This window comes from Solanum tuberosum, unplaced genomic scaffold, assembly GCF_000226075.1.
Source record: "Solanum tuberosum cultivar DM 1-3 516 R44 unplaced genomic scaffold, SolTub_3.0 scf00323, whole genome shotgun sequence".
Lineage (NCBI taxonomy): Eukaryota > Viridiplantae > Streptophyta > Magnoliopsida > Solanales > Solanaceae > Solanum > Solanum tuberosum.
The window spans coordinates 111,199-123,613 of record NW_006239244.1 but is presented as its reverse complement, the minus strand read 5'-3'; positions in this window follow the sequence as shown (position 1 = coordinate 123,613).

Genomic DNA, 12,415 nt, shown 5'->3' with positions numbered 1-12,415 from the left:
TGTTTTATCTGATTTGATATCTGAAACTTTTTCTTACAAAAAAATTATGAGCTCAAGATTAAGGTGGGTAAAATTGCAGTAACAATTAGTATTGGCTTTTCAACTTTAGAATTAATCATTTTCTGCAATATGAATTGTGAAATCTATGAATTAATCATAGTCTTCTTTATAATTTTGAATTGTTGTTGGAGCTGAAAGAAGTTAAACAAGTGACAACCTAAATTGCTCTTTGTCTCTTCAAAAATGTCAATTAGAATCTCCTACAATCATGTTTGTCGACCAAGACGGCAAGACCTGTATGCTGTATACATAGCTAGTCATAAACCTCAACCTATACTATGTTTCTCCTTAGTTACTCATGTAATTAAGAGCAAAATAAGACTTGGCGTATTGAGAGAAAGGTGGGCCTTGGAAAAACTAAATTGTTATTTGGCAGTGAAATATGAAGGTACATCCAAGAATATGTTTATTGTGAAAATGTGTAGTAATACCAACTCATTAAAGTGATGAGATGCAGAGATGAACTCACTTGGAGTCGATAGGCCCTTGGGTAACACACCCAAACATGTTCTTTGCTATTACAAGCTTCCCGAATCTTATATGCAAAAAGGGTATCAAATGAAAGTTGTGTTAGCCTTGATAAATGATATGGCAGTTTTGGCCGATAGAGTCGTTTAGAATTCTTTCGTATTTTATTTTATTTTTCAATTATCGGTGCGCCGGTGCGCCCCTAAGAATACTCTCTCATGCTACATTGAAATGGACATGGACGGAATCACTATCCTGTACACTGAGCCTTCTTTTGGAGAGTAAGTCTTGAAAGAGATCGTGCCCCTTCCCTCCATATTAGAGAGGCATGATTGTACTTCGTCATGGAAGGCTGCATCTTTGCCAAAAGCTTAATTGAAATGGGGTTAATCCAGTTAACATGCACCTAATGTTTGAGTATATATGCCCAAATGATGTGATGAAGGTAAACGTCAACTTAATCAATTGTTGGATTTCTTGTTATGGATTGTATCAATGTCACATGAAGTGCAATTTTGGTTCTTATTCTTGATTGACATAACTTTTTTGGTTGCTTCTTCCTAACATTATATTCAAGTATCTGATCATGTTGGGCTTAATTTTGTTGGCAATATTGGTGTTCACCGTTTAAGCGTAAGGAATGCCTCATGGAATTTTATTAAGAATTTGGTGCATTATATGTATGTTATTGCTGATAGACCGGCCATTTGTTTTCCCTCTTTTTCTCACCTCTGTATTTCAATACCCAAGATCAAGTAAATTATCATGAAGATGCGTGATACAACAAATGTTTAGCAACAAGTTTATGAGTTGATTTTTTTTTGGTTTAAAAGGGATCTTTGTTTAAACATAATTAGGTAGCCCTTACATTATGGTTAGGGACTAATCCAGGAACCGGATGTCCTATAGTAATAGCATCTCTATTAACTTCTACATTAACTAAAAAACTACTAGTTTGTACATTTGTCCTTGAGATACTAAAATTGCCCAGTTTGGCTAGGTAATTACAAACTGCTAGATTAGACTTTCTACTAATAACTCCTCCTTCTTTATCTTGTAATAGGGCTTCTTCAGTCCACGTTGGAGGGAGCTGCAAAAACTTTACTTCATTTAGTGTGGCTCTTTTACATCCTTCCATCGCTAGTATGTGAGCCACTTTGTTGCCTTCCCTAAATTTGTGTAGGATGATTGTATAGGCTGATTAGGTTGAGAAGATACCATTGGGGTTAAAGGACCACGTGATGAAGTCTGAGGGACTAAGGTAATCTTGAACAATAGCATTACTGATCCTATTTTGGACCTCTTGAGGGAAAACAAAGGAGCAGTTTGTGAGTTGATTATCAATGCACACGATAACTATATGTCTACTTTTTTATTACACATCTTTCACTTGCTTTTTTCCTCTAATCATATCCTGGATTAGGCGTTGACTATTTCAAGCTAATTGCGTTGTTGTTTTCAGGTTTGGTGAGTGTTTGTAATAACTTTTAGAAAGAATTGCAACAGAGATAAGGTGGTTACATCTCTCTACATGAACATTTATAGAGATCTCCACAAGCCTGCTCTCGTAATTGAAGGACGCTTTGTATTAGTGGTAATAATCCTCTCTCCTCTCTTAATTTTTTTCAGCATCTCAGATACTATACTAATTTGGTAGTGAGTATTCAATTTAGGTATACGTTGAGAATCAATTGAGATAACCTGTGAAATGCACTTAGTTTTTTGAATTGTTAATTGAGATTTATATCAAGGAAATAAAGTTCTAATTAGACATAAAATTATATGATTTTGGTGCTCTTTGAAATTAAATCGATAGGCTAAAGCAACTCAGTAAACTGATTATTTTTTAACTTAAAGCTGATCCAAAGTTTCTAAATTAGTAACTTCAATCAGCCATGAGCATGATTAACTTTAAAGTCACAGAGAAAAAACTAGCTCTAATTCAACTACATATTGTCATCAATTTTTTGTAACTTCTTTGTTCAAGGAACATTTTTCTTTTTGGCTTGTGGGTTACTTCTCAATCTCTTGCTACTTTGAGAAAGTGCTTCTTGTAATCTTGATGGTGGGACATATTGTTTTCCCATTCTCTCGATGAAAAGTGGTCTTGTACCTTCTCTGGAATGGTCGCCTGTTTCTTCTAAAACGAATGCAGAACTCCTCAATTGATCTTGTGATACCCTTGGTTGTTTGTTAAGTTGATTGACCTACAATATACAAAGAAAATAAGTCAGCTTTTAAGATTTGATACAAATAACATATGTCGAGAACAAGAAAAGGTAATTACAATTTGTTCAGTAACAAATGAGGAGCTGGGCTGCATTGATATCACACTCTCAACAATGGTGTTTGAAACCTACAATAAGAAAATATGTTTAATGTTATTATCCTTGTGAAGTGAATCAACTTATTTGATTACTTACTTCTGTTGCTGCATTACTAAGTGTAGAAGGGCCTTCTTTTTCGACTTGTTGATGGACTGGTTGTTGTTGAACTTCAGAGTGGTTACTTCCCATAAGAATAGGGCACTTTCTGCTATTGTGCCCTAATTTTCCACATGATCCACACTTCTTTTTTCTGCCTTTTCTTGATGTTTTTAACAAGGTATGCTTTCTAGAATCTGATTCTTTTTGAGTTGTCTCATCAATTCCTCTCTTCCTTAGTTTTCTTGGTCTGCCTGGTTGTGCTTTATATATGGGTGGCAGAGGTGGTTCAATCCCTGTCTTAGGCCATTGCTCAGTGTTAGCAATTGGCAAGATGGATGGACTATAACTTTTCATATACTGCTCAACTGTGTAGCATTCATGAACATATATATCGGGCTCATCCTTCTTAACCCATATAGCTGCAATAGCATGACTACAAGGAATTCCTGTTAAATCCCATCTCCTACAAGAACAGGTTTTCTCCTTAAGATCGACAGAGAATAGTCTAAGATAGATATCCTCAATTTGATAGTGGAATTGGTCAGATTTAATGGCAATACATTCAACAGCTTTTGCCTTATTTTTCTCTAGCTTTAACATGATTTTAGGGCAGATTCGTTGGCAATACTTCATCATTTTGTCTCTATTCTTTTGAAGTCTGGACATCATATAGATCCTAATTAATTCAAGCATTGTCAAAATATACTTATCTCTTGCATGTAGAAGTACACTGTTGAATGACTCACACAAGTTGTTTAATAAAACATCACATTTTGGAAAAGAAGAAAAAAAAGCCCTTGACCAGTGAATGGGAGGTTTATTAATAAACCATTCAGGGGCTTTTGAATCTAATTTTGCCATCTCTTCCATATGCTTGGAGAATTCAGGTTCTGTTGTTGCCCTGGCAGCTTTCCATAGGATATCTTTCATTGTTTGTCCTCCAAAACCTTCAGTTTTGAAATTATTGTGTAAATGCCTCACACAAAATCTATGCGCAATATCTGGCATTATCTCATCAAATGCTGGTATTAGACCTTTTTGCTTATCAGAAATGAAAGTCCATGCAAAAGGATTTTGTGAGATTCCTAAGTCTTCATCAAGAAGTGTAAGAAACCAACTCCATGTTTCCTTCAATTCACCTTCCACTACTGCGAATGCAATAGGATATATGTTGTCATTTCCATCAATGCCTACTGCTGTCAATAACTGACTCCCTTTTTGGTGCCCTTTCAAATGACATCCATCAACCCCTATTATGGGTCGACATCCAGCTAAAAATCTACAAAGACATGGAGAGAGAAAGAGCTTTAGAAAGTAATATTATAAACACTTAACTTTTACAATTCAACACTTTACTTTGGACAGAACAATTTCTTGTGAAATGTGTTTGTCACGTGAATCTGATTTTTTTTTAATATAATATTATGTGAAGTGCCATAATTGCCCTTGACAGAAATAACAAATCTGTTTGTATTGGTTATCACCGTTAGTAGAAGGACTAAAATAATTGATTATAATTAATTAAAGGTTAAACTTGGGAAGTAAGATATCACAGGGATCAAAATCAAAATAAGGCAATAACACAGGGACTAAAACAATTATTTTCCCTAAGAAAAATAAGAGATAAAAATTATTTTCCCTTTTTCTTATGTATAAATATCAATGTAATTTGATTTATTGGATAAACAAATTGAGACAAATAACAATCATTCATTAGCATATCATCCAGATTCACTTATCCATTTTGGTTGTTTACGCACAACATAACTAATTCATGAGATGCTATCTTGTCAGCATAAATATTGAATAATTTGTATAGTAAGATTTGGCTATATCGAGTGAAAATCATATAATGTTTTTGAACATAAGAACTTACGATTTTAAACTATATTTTTAATGTGAACATTGATACTTTCTTTGTCTCAATTTATGTGACACATTTCAAATTTTGAGATTCAAAATAGTCTATTTTATACCGTAATTTTTTCATATATATTTTAAATATTTTGAATTGTCAATTATTGTATTTTTTTTACGTAGTTTTCAAATATATAAATTTTATTTTTAAAAAATTGAAGATCTCATGAGCAAATTTTTGGTTAAACTTAAACATTTTGACTCTCGAAAAATAAAATGTGTCACATAAATTGAAACAGAGGGAGTACATGTTTTATTTAAATTTGTTTTTTAGTCGGTTTATAAGAAAAGAATGTCTATTCTTTTTGGCTAGCTCTTTAAGTTCAAGTTTTCACGTAGAATGTTAAGATCACAAGATAAAAGTTTTTTAATTTTCTTTATTTTTGTGCCGAGTGAAAATCAATCAAATAAATTGTTGGCGTATTATGCATTTTATTATTAAAATAAAATATTAAGTGCAATGTTAGTGGGTATAAATTGTGGTAGAAGATGACTGTTGGTTCTTGTAACTTATATGTCTATTAGTTCTTGTAACTCTCATGGTCATTAGTTTCTTGTAACTCATATGACCATTAGTTTCTTGTAACTCACCATTAGTTTCTTGTAACTCATGTAACATCTATCACATTTATCTACCCTTCATTCTACCTATATTGATTATATGGAAGACTTCTTTCACCTATAATTAGAGGTGTTTCTTCCTTTGTCAAGTATCTCAATAAAGATGAGAAGTGTGAAATAATATTTTAGTGTGTAGTACTGAAAGAGAGAGTTGAGACAAAGAAAATATTCTAAGTCTTCAACTATATTCACTATATACAAAAGAGAGTATTTAAATATATGTTGAAGGAAGGGAATTTTTGACCAAAATAAGCTACTATTTAAATCAATTTACAGTAATAATACATTTTTTTGAAACTTTACAAAACTAGTATAAATGTTGTTGGCAGTAACGTATTAGCCTATATTTTATTTCAAAAGAATAAACGGACAAAAGTTAATGAGGGACGACGTTAAATAGGAAAACGTTACTACGGGTAACGTTTTATATTTATTTATACATTTAATTCTAAATTTTCTCTAAACTCAATTTTGACCCTTATACGATTTAACCTACTCTAAACCCAATTTCAGTTCTACTTTGAAATTTCACCCATGCCCTAACCTCAATCTCATCTAGTATTGCGAACACCGTTCAGTTCCCGATTCTTGCCGCTAGTGTTGCCGGAAGAAGGAGATTCAGCGCCATAACTATTTCAAGGTAATTTTCTTTGTTCATGGTTTGATTTTTCTTTACGAAGTAAGGCTTGACAAATCCATAGAAGAATTCTATCTTTTGTAAATTGAGGAAAAACCCATGAAATTGAATTTCAATATAGGCTTTTTTTTTGTTATAGATTTTGATTTGATTTTAATTTTTTTGGACTATTTTCCGACACTCCTTTCATGGTCAGTGAACTCGAACTCTCTTTGATTTTCTGATTTGCCTTCGTAGCAACTGTCACATCCCAACTACCGTTGATTCGAATAAAGGAAGCTCCGATGAGCAAAGGCAACTGCATAAAGAAAATCGCTTTGATTGTAAGGGCAGATATACTATCTTATATAAACTTCCCAAGTTTTCTCTTTTTCTAATATGAAGAAGATACAATCTTTGACAATGCCAAATAATTTTTTAGATCTTTCAAGACACTTTTTTGGGATCATTTTCACTTTGTATCAAAACAATGTTAATTAGAGCCATAGTAATAGCATGCTGCCTATCCAAGTTCCTAATTCGCTTTGTCTAATTCATGCTTCTCTTTTTTAGATGAATGTCAAGAAAAAATCATATAACAATATTTGAGCTAACATTTAAGTTTACTTTCATATGTATCTCATAGATATTTTCTTTTATGGCGGATAATAGTGAATACAAGTTGGATTCCGGTCCACTTGAGTTGGATGTATTAACGGGACAACTCACTCATAGATCACATGATATATGGGAAGGAAGTTCTAATATGATTCTTAATACGAGGAGAGAAGATGGAAATTTTTGGTAGGCGAGGAAAATGTGGTGTTGTTGGTAGAAGAGAACATGCTATTGAAAGAGGATAAACACATGTTGAAATGGATCATGCCACACAAAATGCCCAAGCAGTCCCTGAAGATTATCAAGCAACATCTAATTATAATATTGGTTCCATTTCAAGAGACTGTTTGGAAATTGAGATTGAAAGTTACTCTTAAGATGTCTTAAACAAAATCGATGAAAGGCCCGAGGCTCCTGAAATTGCCACAATTCTGATAAACTAGTTAAGATTTCTTTTGCCCTATCAGAGATAATACATATGTCTTCTCTATCCTTTATCACATGTGTACTCTGTTTTCTAAAAAATCATTTGCATGCCTCTTTCGACTCCTTGTCAACAATAGCAAACGCAAGAGGAAAAATGTTATCATTTCCGTCAACTCCAACAACAATTAACAATTTTATCTCATATTTACCATACATATGAGTTTCATCTACTGAAATAACATGACGACAAGTTTGGAATCCATCAATGCATGGCTTGAAAGCCCAAAATACAAACTTGAAAGTTTTTAACTCTGGCGAACTCATTGACTCTTCGTGTTTCCATTCCACAACTGTTCCAGGATTAGAGTATTGAAAAGCTGCAAAAAACTTAGGAAGCTCACTAAATGATTTTTGAAAATCACCATATACTAATGTAAATGTGTGTTGACGCCCAAGCCACGCTTTTCTATATGTTACTTGATGACCAAATTTTTCATGAACCTTAGAAATGACATTCACTACCAACAATTTGGGATTTTTACATATTTGATTTAAAAACAAATATGCAATTAAATTTGTATCTAAGTTAGTGTGACCTGTAGTAAGCCCTTCAGTCTCACATCTATGATTATTAAAATACGTTCCTATCTTCCAAAGGCTACCTCCAACCTTCCGACCTTGAAGAAACCATGGACAACCCAATGAATCATAAAACCTGCATCTCACAGTCCATAAGCTCTTACTTGATATTACAATCTTGAATTCTTTATTTTTGCGCAAACTCCAAATTGTCACAACTCGTTTCAACTTAGCTTTGCTGCTAAAACACATATCTTTTTCTGAATCTTTTTTTCATCCTCGGACCAAACAGAACAACATTTCATTTCGGATTCACGAGTAGAGATAAAAATATCTTCCTCGTTCTCCAATGTAGTAAAGTAAGGTATATCATTATTTTGCATTTCAGATACATCCTGATCAAATTGATTTTGAAGATTTACCCCACTATTATTTTGAGGTAAATCTTCAATATCTTCGTCGAATTAACTTTCAATGGCTTTAATCTCTCCATCATCTTCTGAGGGTTCATCCTCCTCCGAATTGTCATCGCTTCTTTGAGCACGTGCATCATTACACAAATCAAAGGTAGCTTCATCTTCTCTATAGAAAAAAATAAGTTAATTTCATGAAATATATAAAATGAAAATATATATTATTCATGCTACTAAATAGAATTAGTATTTTTTATATGAAAAGATTACTCTACCTGGTTTCATATTAATTGTGGCTACTCTCAATATGTCTTTGACTACTCGAGCATTCAACAAATGATCGATTCGTTAAGGCCTACACCAAATGATTGATGGATACCATGTGTTGCACTGTATGCATAATGAGGTTGACTGATTGTTGCAAATCCATAATTTTGAGACAATAAATTCATATGATAACCATGTTGATCATTCATTCGAAATAGATTATCTTGATTTATTGGTCTAATCTTTATATACATCTCCAAAAGATTTATATCAATCTTGTTCAAAAAATTTTGAGGAATGGCAAAAAATTGTAGCAAAGATTGGTCAATCTCAATTTTGAACTCAATAAATCTTGTAATGTTACCTTGAAATGAGCATGGATATTTTCCAGAAATATCCAATTGAATATTTTCACCATCAGTCCCCATTTTCTCATGCAACAATTATATTAATTCAACGTAGTTGGTCGAAATAGACATGCTAACAATCATTCTGGCACATTCGTTATATCAAAATTCATTCATTTCAGTGATTATTTCACCACCCCAATACAAAGCAATCATCACGTTATCTTCAAAATTAGCCATCAAAAAATCCTACACACAAAAATAAGATTTATTATAGTTATTAAAAATATGTTTTTATAAATACATTACAACATATTGACAAGACTTACCTATTAAAATTTTGTGAGTATTGATTCAACAATGCGGCACATAAGCAGAAGCTTTGTAGAAAATTATTGGAATGTGCGCTAAACATTCTACACAACCATTTCTTATAATGATCCGTGGTCAAATTGTAAAAGGAACACTTTAGCAGTTTGTTGTTATTGTCATTCACGTTTTAAAGTTAAAATGTAACGTATAGTAACATTTTATTGGCAGATCAAATCAATAAGACATCGTCAGAGCCCCTGACATGATTCAATAGAATCGTTACTCAGAGTAACGTTTTAGTCTTAAAACGTGACTCATAGTAACGACATTAATGTCAGATTTCATACAAAGATTCTCAGTTGGCAGACGTGATTTGATTCGACATAATCGTTATTAGGAGTAACATTTTACCTTTAAAACGTGCTTCGTAATAACGAAATTGGTACAAAGATTTGAAAGTGGCAGATTTGCCGAGACTCGTTACTGATGGTAACGTTTTAAGCCTAAAACGTTATGCTAGTAACGTAAATCTTCTTTAACGCCGTCTCCCAAGTATTTTTGGTCCGTTTATTTTTTAAAATGAAATATCCTAACTCCGTCTTCTTTATGCTAGTTTTGTAAAATTTTAAAGTTTCATATTATTTTGGTGAATTGAATCAAATAATAGCTTATTTTGGTCAACTCTCCTGAAGGAAGGTGTTCTTTTTGTGGAGCTTTGGACTCTTCAACTAATCCGGAGTTGCTTGAGTTGTGTGACGTTGTTGGGTTGTTATATCCTGGAGGGGACAAGTCAAAAGTATTACTGTTGGATCGGTGTAGATTATGCGCAGTGGATTTGAATCTCCTTAAAGAGAGCAGGATATCCGCGCCTCAGCCTAAAGATTTGTTTATTCATTTTTGTCATTTTATTTTCAACTGTAATATTTTGTATTTGTGGTATATTACACCAACACAAACAAATTGAAATTGAGGGAATAATTTGCTAGTGTTTGGCTTGGATTTTGAAAATTATTTTTAAAATTCTATTTGACAATAGATTTTGCAATTTTGGATATTTTGAAAATATGTCCTAAAAAAATTTTCTAAGTTGAATTTTGGGGGAAGTTCGCTCACAAAACTTCAAACCTTTTCAAGTAAAATGCATGTCCAAATACAACTTCAAGCTTCAAAAATAACAATTACAAAACTCAAATTTTCAAGTAAAATGCATGTCCAAATATAACTTTAAGCTTAAAAAACCACAACTACAAAACTCAAAATTTCAAATCTATCTATATATAAAAGGAGAAGAAAAAGTGACACGTGTCAGCACCACAAAATTTGTAGATATGTTAAATAATAAATAACAATTTAAATAAAAAAACAGAAATTAAAAACAGTTTTTAAAAAATTGTTTACGTTAAAAACTGTTTTAACGTAATCTTTTTTTTTGTTTAAATAAAATGAATATTTTTGTTCCTAATAAAATGCTAACTGCCTTTTTTTAAAATAAATTTTAAAAATATAAAAGTTAAAATTGAAACTAAAATTAAAATTATACATGATATATAGATAATGATGCTAAATTTTAGGTGCAAGTAACAACAAAATACTTAAAAATTAAATTCCTTTAAAAATGAGCAGTTTTTTAAAGTTTTTTTCCTTTTCTTTTAATAGACTATATTTCATACATAAAATAAACTTCTACGACATAACTTTTAACAATATTAAAATAAACTCAAATTCATTTCTCATTTATTTGAAAATAAAAAAAAATCATTCTGCACCATAATTACAAATACCAAAAAAATATAAACCGCCAATTTATTTGAAGAAAATAAAACCTCTGCATAATAAATTTTACATAAAAAAAAATAGAACCATTTTTTTCTATATACAGAAACCTATTGATAATATACCATCTCATCCACATCTATCTATATATATAAAGAAAAATGGCATATGTGTCATCACCACAATTAATCTTCAAATTTCAGTATTTAAATTCAAATTTAAAAAGAAATATGTTTTAAAAAAAAAAAACACATGTCAGTTTTTTTATACTGTTAGAATGAGATATAATTTTAAATTTCAAAAACACAACAGCATCATTTTGAGGAGCATAAATAGGATGTTTCTCTAACAAACAAACAAAAGGCAACAAAGAGCATTCTTCTCTTTCCAAACAGGAAAACTACCGGATTGTGATGAGACCAGCAAAAAAAAAAAGGTATAGTCAATCTTTTTCTTCTTCTTTTTCTTAAATATAAGCTTTTCTATTTCTTTCTTTTTCTTTAGGTTTTCTTATGAAATTGTTTTTTCTTATATTAAAGATATGTAAAATCAATAATCTATTTAATATTAATTTTATCAATATAATTTTTATGCAAGCCGATGTCTAGAAATGCCGCAGGAAATGTTGCAAAAGAAATTTGCAATGAAACAGAAAGATTAAAGCCGTATTATTGGAACATGGTTCTTCCTTAATAGTATTTATTCTTATAAAGAGTTTCTACTATTTATTGATGTAAATTTGTTTCCGGATTTTAACTATATAATTTTATGTATATATTATTTATGATTGCTTAAAACAATAATACTTATGATTTTATTTCGACTTTTTAGATAATACAAGTTTAGACTATCAAAACGGGGATGCCTACAACGAGATGATTTGCGTTATACAAGATATTTCTGTAACTTTTAGGATTAAAATCTATATATGTCATCGCCAGAAAAAAACAGTATTTTTTAAAAATAATAAAATTGTCTTTGAAAAAAAAGAGGTGTATTGGTAGTTAGTTATTTCGAAATTAGTGGGATTAGTTTAAAATTTATGTATACGTGTAAACTTACACAGCAGTAACTATTATAAAATTTTGAATCCTAAAAAAAGATTTAAAAAAAAAAAACTTAAATTAAATTAAATTTCAAAATAGAAATGCTAATTTTTTTGGTTTTCAAGTTTAAAATAAAAAAATTTAACTTTGAAAATATAAAAATAAAGAACACACGGAAGTTTTGCATCTAAAATTTAGTTTTTGAGCCTAGTTGTTTTATAGAACTATCAAGCATTATCTAATTTTATGGAACTATCAAGTATTATCCTTTGAAATATCTTAATTTAAATTATTAAAACTAATTAGATATCCTCATATTATAAACCTACATATATAAGTTTCTTTTAAAATTCATCATTTAAATAATATTTAATATTTTGAAGTTTTATATCAATTTCTTTTTTGTTATTTGTATTTTAAAATAAATATTTTTTTAAGGAAAATACAACATATAATCTCTATGTTTTATCCTACTTCTAAACAAATTGAAAAACTTTTAAATTAATATTATTTAGATTATTTATTT